Below are 13,177 nucleotides of genomic sequence, written 5' to 3'. Positions count from 1 at the left end.
GCAGCGTACCATAGTGTACACCCAACATATGCGGCCAGAGGAAAAGCCCTAATTTTAGGGTTTGAGACATATTTAAACCCCATTATAGCCTCCCATTTTGCCTCATCACTTATCATTCACCCCAGAGAAACCCTAGTTCGTCCCCTTTGCTCTTTGCTTGTGTGTGTTTGATCTTTGAGCTTATTTTTGTGAAGAAGAAGAAGAAGAGAAGTGGAAGAAGGAGCACTTGAGTACCTTGAGCTCATAGATCTGGGATCATTCCTTCATTTGGCATTCAAAAGAGGTAGAAAGCTTCCAACTTTCCTCTTGTAAGTTTAGATCTAGGAGTTTTTGGAAGTTTGGACCTTTTAGGTCCAAAGGAGGGACCTTTATCTTACAACTACGTTTTTGGAGCTTGGGATTGCTATCCTTGAAGCTCAAGTGTCCCCATAGCAGTAAAGTTTAAATCTTTGAGGCTTATATGGAACCATGCATGAGATCTAGTTTGTTTTATGGAAGTAGAATGTTATTTGTGAGAGTTTGAGCCTTTATGAGGCTTGTAAGCCATCAAGTAAGCAACTTTATGGCTTAAGTCATTGAATAAGCTTAGGATCTGGATTTTTAGCTTCTAGATCGGATTATTAAGCACTTAATGAGATGTTAGCTTAACAGGGCTGTACGTTGGGCGTACAAGGAAGTACGCGCCGCGTATAAGCCAGCAGCCAGTACGCTTAGCGTACCTTGATGTACGCCCCGCGTACGCTACCAGTTTGGGCTTCGAGTGTTCGGCCTCGGTGTGGGCTGGGTTTCAGGCTTAGGGTCCTTGGGCCTTTATGGCCCATCAGAATTCAGTTGCTAAGGACCAAGGATTTAGTATTGGGCTTGAGTCAGGCCCAATAAAAGGGTTCTAGGCCCAATATAGCAAATTGGGCCATTATTGGGCCTATAGTGGGGCCATGGATGGATTTAAAAGGAATTGAGGTTTTGGGCCCTGTTGTGTCCGACACCATAGTAGGGGTAAAATGGTCATTTTACCCATAAGGGAATCCCTATTCTGATTTAGTATTTATTTCCCATTATAGCTGGGATACAGCCGGAGCAGCCGTCAGGGATTTCTTACTCAGGAGTTCAGCAGCCAGTGTCACGAGGTGAGTTCCCTTTCAGTAGGAACGGGTCTAAGGCCACAATGCCGACCCGTCTAACTAGCAGTAGTTTCCGGACTTCAGTCCGATGCAGTAGTTAGGATGTTTGATGCCTTCGTGGCTCAAACAGGGTTTATGGATTATGTGTTCCGGGCTACAGCCCGATACAGTATGCAGTTTATGTGTTCATGCTAGTTGATATGTTTATGCTATGCTATGTTATTCTCAGTCAGTTTCCGGATTTCGGTCCGATGCAGTTCGTTCCGGACTTCGGTCCGATGCAGGGGACAAGGTCCCAGTCAGTTCCGGACTTCGGTTCGATGCAAAGGGCAAGGCTCTGGTTAGTTCCGGACTTCGGTCCGATGCAGTTTCCGGACTTCGGTCCGATGCAGTTTCCGGACTTCGGTCTGATGCAGTGGGCAAGGCCCAATATGTGTTTATATGTTCTTGTATGGTATGTGGTAGTTTGGGGGAGCTCACTAAGCTTTGTGCTTACAGTTTTAGTTTTGGTTTCAGGTACTTCCGCAAGTAAAGGGAAGAACTCGGGTTTATGGCATCGCACACACCACAACTTCAGTTTGTCCTGGGAGTTGTTTTAGCTTTTCATAGATGTGGTTTGATACAGTCTTGATACAGTTTCCTCATAATACTTTGCTATTGTTTTGAGATATTTGATGGGGTTTGGCCATATGAACATTCCTATGTGCACATGCAAACCCTAATGCTTGGATCTAGGTTTCTCTAATTAAACATGCATTGAATCCAAGACTTCTAATGGCTAATAGACTATAATAACAATATGAAATCAGAGTTAGAAGTGTACCTTGAATTACTTGCTTGATCTTCTTGTCCTTGGAGCTTTAGAGTCACAATTGTCACTCCTCTAATGGCTTACAAACACCAACTAGCAAGAGGATGATTTGAGAGAGAGGAGAGGGAATAGAAATCGTCCAGGGTTTCTTTCTAAAGCACAAGTGCCGATTTCCTTAACCCTTGGGGTCCTTTTATACTTGTAAGGCTCCTAGGGTTTCACCCTTAAACCCTAATTGGATAACTTAGGCCCTAAGCAATCCAATACCCTAATAGATAAGCCCTTGGACGAAATCTAAGCCTATCCTAAGCCCTAGAATTCATCCCCCCCTTATCCTTAAGGGATTTATAGCCCAAAGTACAACTATCATACAATTGACAGTTTATGCCCCTTTATTCAATTAATATCTTTAAGTCACCAAATTAATTCTTAATTAATTTATGACTTATATTAATCAAATAATATTATTATTCCTTATATTATTCTCATAATATATTAATAATATTTCTTCTCTCATAATAAATCATCCTGTCAAGTTGCTATGGTGAAGGCAACCCAAAAGGACCATGCACAACCGGGTCAAATATTTGCCTAATATAGTTGCAGCCTTAGACACTATTCCAACAGTCTCCCACTTGGATAAGTCTAGTAACTATATATATAAGTATAATCCGATTAGCAATCGTAGCTCTCAAAGACGCTGTCAAACTCTGATCTAATCAATCTTTGTCCTTCAGATAAGGGATCGTACAGTCCTCTGTTCAGATATCATGCTGACAATTCTATGGAACAATTTGTCTAGCATTTGGTTTCTCGATCTCCAATTTATTTGACATAGAACTTAATCGAACACATCAATTCAGTTCTGACCGGGCCTGGCACGTAAGTCAAATCAAATCATCGAGCGGCTGAGATATCGCTTTTACTCTCTTAGGATAAAAGTAACAGATAAACTTCGACTTATATGCATTTACTTATTCATTAATCAATCCTACACAACAATGCGTTTTATAACATCAAGTTACTGATGCGGTTTCGCATTATCAATGTACAACCAATTAACAAATAACAAACCATATATCTAGGTTTTAAGACTATATGATATTATCGTCTTGCGATCACCCTTTTTATCACATTCCATAAGGTGATTCCAGCAAGCGCGGGTTTATTCCAATGCTCAAAACCAGTTCATAAGCACTCATGAACGTTGCAGCAAATTTTTGTTATGTCCAATACCATTCAGACAATCTACACACCAATTCATGACAATCTTCATTCATACCTACTTCCAACATATGAACGATTGTGGAAAATTTGAATAATTCGATTATTCTTAATAAACTCAATTATTCTGGAAGTCAAAACATGCAAAGTGAAACAATAGTTAAACAATTAACATAAGACAGTAACATTACTCATAAATAATACTCTTTTATTTAATCATCAAATGTTAACTACATTTATCTATTACACGTTTCCAATACTATCTAATCTATACTAATATCATCCTTCAGCCCAATACTCCTAGCATGCTGCAAGTGCTTAACCCTACTCAGTCCCTTCGTAAGCGGATCTGCTGGGTTATCTTCTGATGATATACTCTTCACTATGAGTTGTCCTTCTTTTACACGATGTCTAATAAAGTGATATTTTCTGTTGATATGTCGAGATCTACCATGATCCCTCGGTTCCTTGGTCAAGGCAACCGCTCCTTCATTATCACAGAAAATCTCCATGGGCTCCTTTATGGCAGGTACAACTCCAAGATCACCAATGAAGTTCTTCAGCCATATCGCCTCCTTCGACGCTTCGCTCGCTGCAATGTACTCTGATTCACACGTTGAATCAGCTACGGTTTCCTGCTTGGAACTTTTCCAAGTTACTGCTCCTCCATTCAGGGTAAAGACCCAGCCCGACTGCGAACGGTAGTTGTCCCTGTCGGTTTGAAAACTAGCGTCACTATACCCTCGCACCTTCAAGTCATCACTCCCTCCGAGGACTAAAAACCATTCCTTCATCCTCCGAAGGTACTTAAGGATATTCTTGACTGCAATCCAATGGGCTCTGCCAGGGTTCCCTTGATATCTACTAATCATGCTCAAAGCAAAGGCTACATTAGGGCGAGTACAAGTCATAAGATACATGATTGAGCCAACTGCGGAAGCGTATGGTACTCGGCTCATTTCTGCTATTTCAGCTTCGGTACTCGAACTTTGAGTCTTACTCAATTTGGCATTACTTTGTATCGGTAATTCTCCCTTCTTCAAGTTTTCCATACTAAAACGTTTTAGTACCTTATCCAAATAAGTATTCTGGCTAAGTCCTATTAGTCTCTTACTTCGCTCTCTCACTATCCTTATTCCCAAAATATAGCCCCTAACCAGCAGCGGCAAGGAGGAGAAGACTCTAGAGATTTGTCGAAGCCTCTCCGAGGTCCTTCATAGCGAAGCACTTCCCGAGCCAGGACTTAACCTCCTGCAGAGTCGGGACGTTGTTTCCTATGAGTAGTATGTCATTGACATACAGAACAAGGAAACTTACTATACTCCTATTGGCTTTGACATATACACATGATTCATCTTCGCTTCGTACAAATCTAAACTCTTTGACTTTCTCATCGAAGCAAAGATTCCATCTGCGAGACGCTTGCTTAAGTCCATAAATGGACTTCTCAAGCTTACACACTCTATTTGGATGCTTCGGATCGACAAAACCCTATGGCTGAGCCATGTAAACATCCTCAGCCAACTTCCCATTAAGGAAAGCGGTTTTGACATCCATTTGCCAAATCTCATAATCATGAAATGCGACAATAGCTAGCATCACTCTAATAGACTTTATTTTCGCAACTGGTGAGAAGGTCTCATCATAGTCAACTCCGGGAGTTTGAGTAAATCCCTTCGCAACCAATCTCGCTTTATATGTGTGTACGTTTCCATCCATGTTGGTCTTCTTCTTGAAGATCCATTTGCACCCAACGGTCTTACGTCTGGGTACATTATCAACCAAATTCCAAACTTGGTTGTCATACATGGACTGGATCTCGCTGTCCATTGCCTCTTTCCATTCGCAGACTCCAGGCCTGCCATGGCTTCCTTATAGCTATTAGGTTCATCAAGGTTTATTAGTGTACCATCACTAATATACGTATCCCCTTCAGTAGTAATATGAAAACCATAAAACTGGGGTTGAACTCTAACTCTTTCGGAACGTCTAAGAGGTAATGATTCGTCAATTGGTTCAACCGGAGTTTCCTCCTCTGGTTGAGTGCTAGCGGTAGAGGTTCCTTCATCTATCGACTCTTGAATCTCTTCAAGCTTGATTTGCCTCCCACTATCTCCTTGGCTTATGATTTCTCGCTCTCAGAAAACTCCTCTCCTTGCAACGAAGACAACATTATCCTTCGGTCTATAGAAGAGATATCCAAAGGATTTCTGCGGGTAGTCGATGAAAATACATTGCTCACTACGAGGTTCGAGCTTGTCGTGAGTATCTCGTCTTACGAAAGCCTCGCAACCCCAAACCTTGATATGTGCTAACGAGGGAGCTTTCCCTGTCCACATCTCGTGAGGTGTTTTGGCAACCTTCTTAGTAGGGACTCGGTTAAGGATATGGGCGGCAATCTCTAAGGCATACCCCCAAAAATAGATAGGTAGTGAAGCACGACTCATCATAGAGCGAACCATGTCCAACAAGGTTCGATTACGCCTTTCTGCCACACCATTCAACTGCGGTGTCCTAGGTGGCGTCAATTGTGAAACTATTCCACACTCCTTGAGATAGTCGTGGAATTCAAGACTTAGGTACTCTCCTCCTCGATCGGATCGAAGCATCTTGATTTTCCTGCCCAATTGATTCTCCACTTCATTTTTGAACTCTTTGAACTTTTCAAACGTTTCTGACTTTTGCTTGATTAAGTAGATATACCCATAGCTACTATAGTCATCGGTAAAAGTCACATAGAAGTGATTCCCATCCTTTGTGGTTGATCTAAACGGTCCACATACATCGGTATGTATTAGGTCCAATAGACCCTCACCCCTTTCACATGTACTAGTGAAGGGTGACTTGGTCATCTTTCCAAGCAAACAAGACTCGCATGTGTCATCTTCCCTAAGGTCGAATGACTCCAACACTCCATCCTTTTGGAGTTGGGCTATGCGCTTCTTGTTAACATGTCCAAGACAACAATGCCACAAGGATGCTCTATCCATACCATTGGAAGAATCCATGCATAAAACATCATTTCCTAAGTTATCTACAATCATAACAGTTTCATAAATTCCATTACACGGTATTGCTTCAAAATATAAGACACCATTTAGATAAGCAAGAATATAACCATTCTCATTGTTAAAAGAAAATCTAAAACCTTGTCTAAACAAACCAGGAAATGAAATGATGTTTCTTGCCATTTCTGGCGAATAGCAACAATTGTTCAAATCTAAACATAAACCATTCCTAAGCACTAAAGAATACACTCCAATCTTGGTCACAGGCGACGATCTTTTATTCCCCATGATTAGATTTATTCTTCCATGCTCCACATCCCTATTTCTTCTTAGTCCCTGCAATTCAGAACAAATGTGGTAACCACAACCGGTATCAAGGACCCAAGAAATAGCATGAGATGAATCATTAGATTTAATTGTGTATATACCTGCGAAAGACGGCTTGATCTTTCCTTCCATGATGGCTTGCAGGTAGTCTGGGCAACTTCTCTTCCAATGCCCTATTTTATGGCAGTGATGGCACTCTGCCTCCTTTGGGTTAGGGTTAGGCTTAGCGGGGTCAACTTTGGTCCCACTAGAAGAGGAACCATCTCGGGACTTTCCCTTGTGGTGGCTCTTAGACGGAGCCTTCCTCTTCTTGCCTCTTCCTTGCCCAATGGCCAAAACAGGAGCAACGGGTGGATTGGGAGTGGGTGCAACAGACTTGTCCTTGAGGTTGCTTTCAGCAACCCTAAGGAGACCTTAGAGCTTACTTAGGGTGACCTCTTCTTTGTTCATGTGGTAGGTCATCCTAAATTGATTGTAACATGGAGGCAAAGAGTGAAGCACCATGTCGATCGCCAAGTCTTCCCCAAAGTCAACATTCAACTTGCGAAGACGATCGACATACCTTTGCATCTTTTGCAGGTGCACGGTAAGATATTCTCCATGACCCATTTTGGCGGAAATCATGTTAGTGAAAATCTCATAACGCTCTTGCCTTGCGTTTTGGTGGTATCTCTCCAACAAGTCTTGGTGCATTTCGTACGGATACATGTCCTCATATGACTTTTGGAATTCGGCATTCATGGTGGCTATCATGATGCAATGTACCTTCGTTGCAACACGCTCGTGAGTCTCAAAAGCAATCATTTCAGCCGGAGTAACGATTTCTGGGTTGATCTTCTCGAGCTTCTCATCAAGGACATACTCCTTGTCCTCGTAGTGTGCAATGGTGCGAATGTGTCTTATCCATTCACTAAAGTTCGTACCATCGAAGGTCACCTTTTGGCAAAGACTCATTAGCGTGAATGAGTTAGCAGCAGCGTTGTTTGCGTTCGACATCTACAAATAGAAAGGACAAAGATAGATTAGAATTTGAATCCCTAATTATCACCCAATAAGAAAAATTAGGGCTAGGATCCAACAACAATATTTACATATTAGAAAAGGGATACCGTAATCTAACATGCAAACAATTTGAAGGTAAGTGAATGACGATTCACTAATTCTCCATCACGAAAATATAACTTTAAGTTCTAAGTGTATTGAGAATTCCTAGGTTTGGATGAGATTCATTGAAACTTTTCAATGGCATGTTTAAATCTCGATATTCCCCTCTCGTTTGTGACTGGGATACCGAGGATCACAAAGTGGGTGTGAATTACCATGTAAATTCACATGGTGCCTTCATTGTAACGATCACCTATTCGATGTGTCGGTAAACCACACACGCTCCATCGAACTATGATAACCAATGAATCACCCTTTGCCACCTTTGCTTAGAACCAATTAGTGTGCCGATAAACCACACACGCTCCACTAACTTCTTAGCAAGGGTGCAAAGTGTAATTTCATGGGATTGCATCAATTCACTTTTCCTAAAGTAACTAAGATTGGGAAATTTAAAAAAATATGTAGTTACTTTGTATTTCATATTATACTTTTAATGAAGCGATGAGGTTGCCCTATCCTACCCGTTCGGCTAACGACCTTCCACTGATCAAGCAAGCGGTGGATGTGAGTGTACACCCATTAAGCGCCATTTTATAGGCAGCAACCTTATACCCACCTTATAGACCGACTTCGTGAATGAGGCCTACTAACAGTAAGACTAGCATTTTAATCATATATATATATATATATATATATATATATATATATATATATATATATATATATATATTAATCTTGTAATATTATATTAGTATAGGGTTGAATTTTAAACTTGTAAAATTCTAGGGTTTGAAATTTAAATTGTCTAAATTAAAACTTTTAATCACAAAACATAAATTTCAAAACTTGAGGGCAAGTTTTAAACTTTTTTAAAACATAAGGGATCAAATAACAAATAATCTAAATTAACAATTAATCACATAATTATCCATATTTGATTTATTTAATGATTTCTTGCAAAACAATTTACCAATTAAATTAAAATAATTAATCGATTATCACATAAGGAAATAAATATTTTATTAATTGATAAATATCTTCAATTAGGTCAAGAATATACTCACACACACACACACATATATATATATATATATATATATATATATATATATATATATATATATATATATATATATATATCATAAAATCGGATTTATATTGATCTAATATGATTAAGGCAAGTATCTTAAAGATAAACAACAAGAAATCTCGAAGTTTCCTCTTTCTGACGCTCGAACTCGCCGAGTACCCAGATGGACTCGCCGAGTTGAGCCTACTCGCCGAGTACCACCATGAGACTCGCCGAGTTCATCAGGCAGATGACAGAAAAAATGATTTTTCAAGCAACAAACAAGCAATCAATGCATCAATTCAATAGAAACCAATCTAGGCTCTGATACCACTGATGGGTTTTGGCCATATGAACATTCCTATGTGCACATGCAAACCCTAATGCTTGGATCTAGGTTTCTCTAATTAAACATGCATTGAATCCAAGACTTCTAATAGCTAATAGACTATAATAATAATATGAAATCAGAGTTAGAAGTGTACCTTGAATTACTTGATTGATCTTCTTGTCCTTGGAGCTTTAGAGTCACAATTGTCACTCCTCTAATGGCTTACAAACACCAACTAGCAAGAGGATGATTTGAGAGAGAGGAGAGGGAATAGAAATCAGCCAGGGTTTCTTTCTAAAGCACAAGTTCCGATTTCCCTAACCCTTGGGGTCCTATTATACTTGTAAGGCTCCTAGGGTTTCACCCTTAAACCCTAATTGGATAACTTAGGCCCTAAGCAATCCAATACCCTAATAGATAAGCCCTTGGACGAAATCTAAGCCTATCCTAAGCCCTAGAATTCGTCCCCCCTTATCCTTAAGGGATTTATAGCCCAAAGTACAACTATCATACAATTGACAGTTTATGCCCCTTTATTCAATTAATCTCTTTAAGTTACCAAATTAATTCTTAATTAATTTATGACTTATATTAATCAAATAATATTATTATTCCTTATATTATTCTCATAATATATTAATAATATTTCTTCTCTCATAATAAATCATCCTGTCAAGTTGCTATGGTGAAGGCAACCCAAAAGGACCATGCACAACCGAGTCAAATACTGGCCTAATATAGTTGCAGCCTTAGACACTATTCCAACAATATTGACATACGAGTTTTACTTTATGATATTAATATGGTGTTTTTAGTAATTATTAAACAAAAAAATTTTGGGTCGTATTTTGGAAAGTTACAAAATTGGTAGAGGCTATCTAAACTTACATATTCTTTTTACTCTTTTGGAATCAATTTTAGTAACCGATCATTTATTTCTTGGACAACTTCATTCTTGGGAGCAAGTATTGCTCTTTATGGAAAATAACCCGCAATGTTGAAGTTTTCAAGAATCGAAGGATATACAAACTTGATTAATAAACCTATAGGATCACATGGATCATTAACGAGAATATCTTCTAGAATATCAAAAATTGCTTCACCATCATTCGGACCACGAAGATTACCTTCTCCTATGTCCAAAAGCCAATTTGAAAAACCCCTTATTTTCTCAACAACAGATGTATCGCTTCCAATAGTTAACCTAATGTTTTGTGTTAAATTAAGGACTTTTCATTGTTGCCATAAATACAAAGAACTTAAAGAAGCGTTAACAATGTTTTGTCTATTGCCACCCGAAACAACATGTAGAATTTGTCTGAAATCATCTCGAAAAACAACCACTTTCCCTTCAAATGGAATATTTGATTTTGTAGGATCGACAAATCCTAATATATCCTTCAAAGTTCGATGTATAACTTCAAATGCATGCTTGTGTACCATGGATGCTTCATTCCAAATTATCAATGAGGCTTTTCTTACTAAACTAGCAAGTTGACTGTTTGGATTTATTCTACAAAAAGAATCACCGATAAGATTTATAGGAATTATAAACCGAGAGTGTGTTGTCCTGCCTCCAGTCAATATTAATGAAGCGATCCCACTAGAAACAACATTTAAAACAATCTCACATTGGGATCTAATTGTAGCAGAAATTGTCTTCCAAAGAATACATCTCCCTTAATATCTTTAACCATAACCATGATATCAAGAAAAATGTTGTGTTGCTCATCGTTTAATGAAACAAAGGGCCGATCTAACTCATTATTTAAATTTGGTATGTCATAATCTAGCTCCTCAATTATCAAACGATTGTTTGAAGATGAAACCAAATCAACATTTGGGTAAGGCATCCTTCTATATTTCTTGAGACTGGAATTGTTTAGGAGTAAAATTTGTTCTATCTCAAACAATGTCAAGTTTTTAATTTGATCTTCGTTTAGTGATAAACCAGTACGAACAATATTATATTAGTTACAACATATTAAAAAAGATATTAAGTGGGATGTAAAATGTAATTGACCGTATATTGGAAATTTATATGATACAATTTTAATAAAAATGTAAGAAACATATAATACCCGAAGACTTTAATCTCTTTTGTCGAGTATAAAGAATTCCATTTGACAGGTATTCCCATGTGTTTTCCCACACAATCTCTGGTTTCCACGAACTGTTGGACAATCGCATTGTAGCAAATAAGAAATGTAGATATAAAACCTGATCCAAAAATACTTGCTTCCTTAATTGCATCTATGTATTATTTGTTGTCATCCAAAAGGTCTAAATTGTAGTATGCATCTTTAAAAGAATAACATTATTCATCATTGACTGTGCGGATTTCTTCGAATGATTTTGGACCTTTCACTTTATTTAAAAGAATAAGTAAAAAATATGGTTCGCCAAGATTACGTGAAACCGAGTGAAATCAACCAATAGAATATCCAACTTTCATTGACTTCCAAATTTGAAGTTTAGGTTTTCAAACAAACCTTGTAGGAAATTCAACATATGTAAGTTTATATGCTTCTTTATTGAAGTTTAGGTTTTCAAACAATCCTTGTAGGAAATTCATTACACTTTCATCCTGATGAGGTTTTAGCAACTATGTCTCATTTTTCAATTGAATCACAAATGTCACCGACAATTAAAGCGGCTACCTCGGAAGAAGTTGGTAAGTTATCCGTCCTTTCATCTTGTTTTCTTTATCCGATTAATATTAGCTTCAAATTAGCACCGAGATTTTCATGAAGGTTGCCTCTTACCATCCTATAAGACTTGACCAACGCGTTGTTTGAATCTAACATAACCTTCAAAAATTCTATAATCTGGAGATCATATGATCTTGAACTTGACGTAGCAGCGCTCGTTGGTCCACTGAAAATATAATAAAAAAAACTATTTAATGTTAGTAAACAATGAATTGAAATGATTTATTAAAGTTAATTCTAAAAATATAACCAATACTTGTCGATCTATTTGAAATCTCGTTCTCCGTATCATTTATGTATAACTGACAGAACTTTGATATTGATCCACCTGTAGGTAAAATACTTCCCATACTATGATAATTTTGACAGTTAAGTCTGAATATGTATGGTGCGTTGCCTTTCTTTGATGGATGAATCAACATTGTCTCCCATGTATGTAAATGAAAACATTGAATTGTAACGTCAAATGTTTTTCATGAAGTGTTTGCTTTTTGAATCTATCGAACCATAAAGAATTTTGTAAGATGATGGTGTTTATTTTAAGGGTGGTATCTCAACTTTGTCATAACCAAAAAATAGGGAATATGTAGTACCTTTATTTTCCCTCTAAGAAATTCATCTAGCCATAATTTTGCATGACAAATCTGACATATAACAATCTCCTCTCCATGATCCACATACTATGTTGAATGAAAAAAATATAAAAAATTATAAAAAATAAATTATTAAATAAATTTAAATAATATTAAAACTATTAGAATTATGATCACCTTTTGATATACCGCTGAAATTATCTTTAACAATATGATCACCATTACTTTCTTCATCTAATGTCAAGTCAAACACAACTATAGAGGATATATGTGGAGTCTTCCTTTTTAATTGATGTTTTCCTTTTGGTAACTTGATTCATGAAGAATTATGGATTATTGTCGAACGATTACCGGATGTCATGGCATTTCCAAACAGTGAATTATGTTTGTTAATAAATATTGGTGTTTGAAGGTTATTATTGAATATATAATTGTCTGATAAAATAAAAATATAAATTACAACTTTAGCAATTGTTATGAGTTATATAAATCTAAAACATATATTGCTAAATTTGTGTATTTATAAATGCATACCTTTTGAACTGTTAGAAAAGGGAGTTCTAATATTTATATTTATTGAAGGAGAATTATGAGTTATTGTTGAACGATGGGTGGATGTCGTGCCAATGCCAAACACTAAATTATGTTTATTAATAGATATTGGTGTTTCACGTTATTATTGAAAATATTGTTGTCTGATAAAATAAAAATACAAACTAGAATGTTAGAAATTGTTATGAGTTATATAAATGCGAAGCATATATTTTAAAATTTGTGTATATAGAAATGCTTGTTGTTTAAAAGAGGATTTGGTTGAGTTTATATTTTCCTTGTCAAAGGTAACGTTTGTATAGTTATTTGTAGATATTAATCTA

Source organism: Lactuca sativa, chromosome 6 (genome assembly GCF_002870075.4).
Source record: "Lactuca sativa cultivar Salinas chromosome 6, Lsat_Salinas_v11, whole genome shotgun sequence".
In the NCBI taxonomy this organism is placed as follows: Eukaryota; Viridiplantae; Streptophyta; class Magnoliopsida; order Asterales; family Asteraceae; genus Lactuca; species Lactuca sativa.
The sequence above is the reverse complement of the archived record's forward strand: the minus strand, read 5'-3'. Positions refer to the sequence as shown.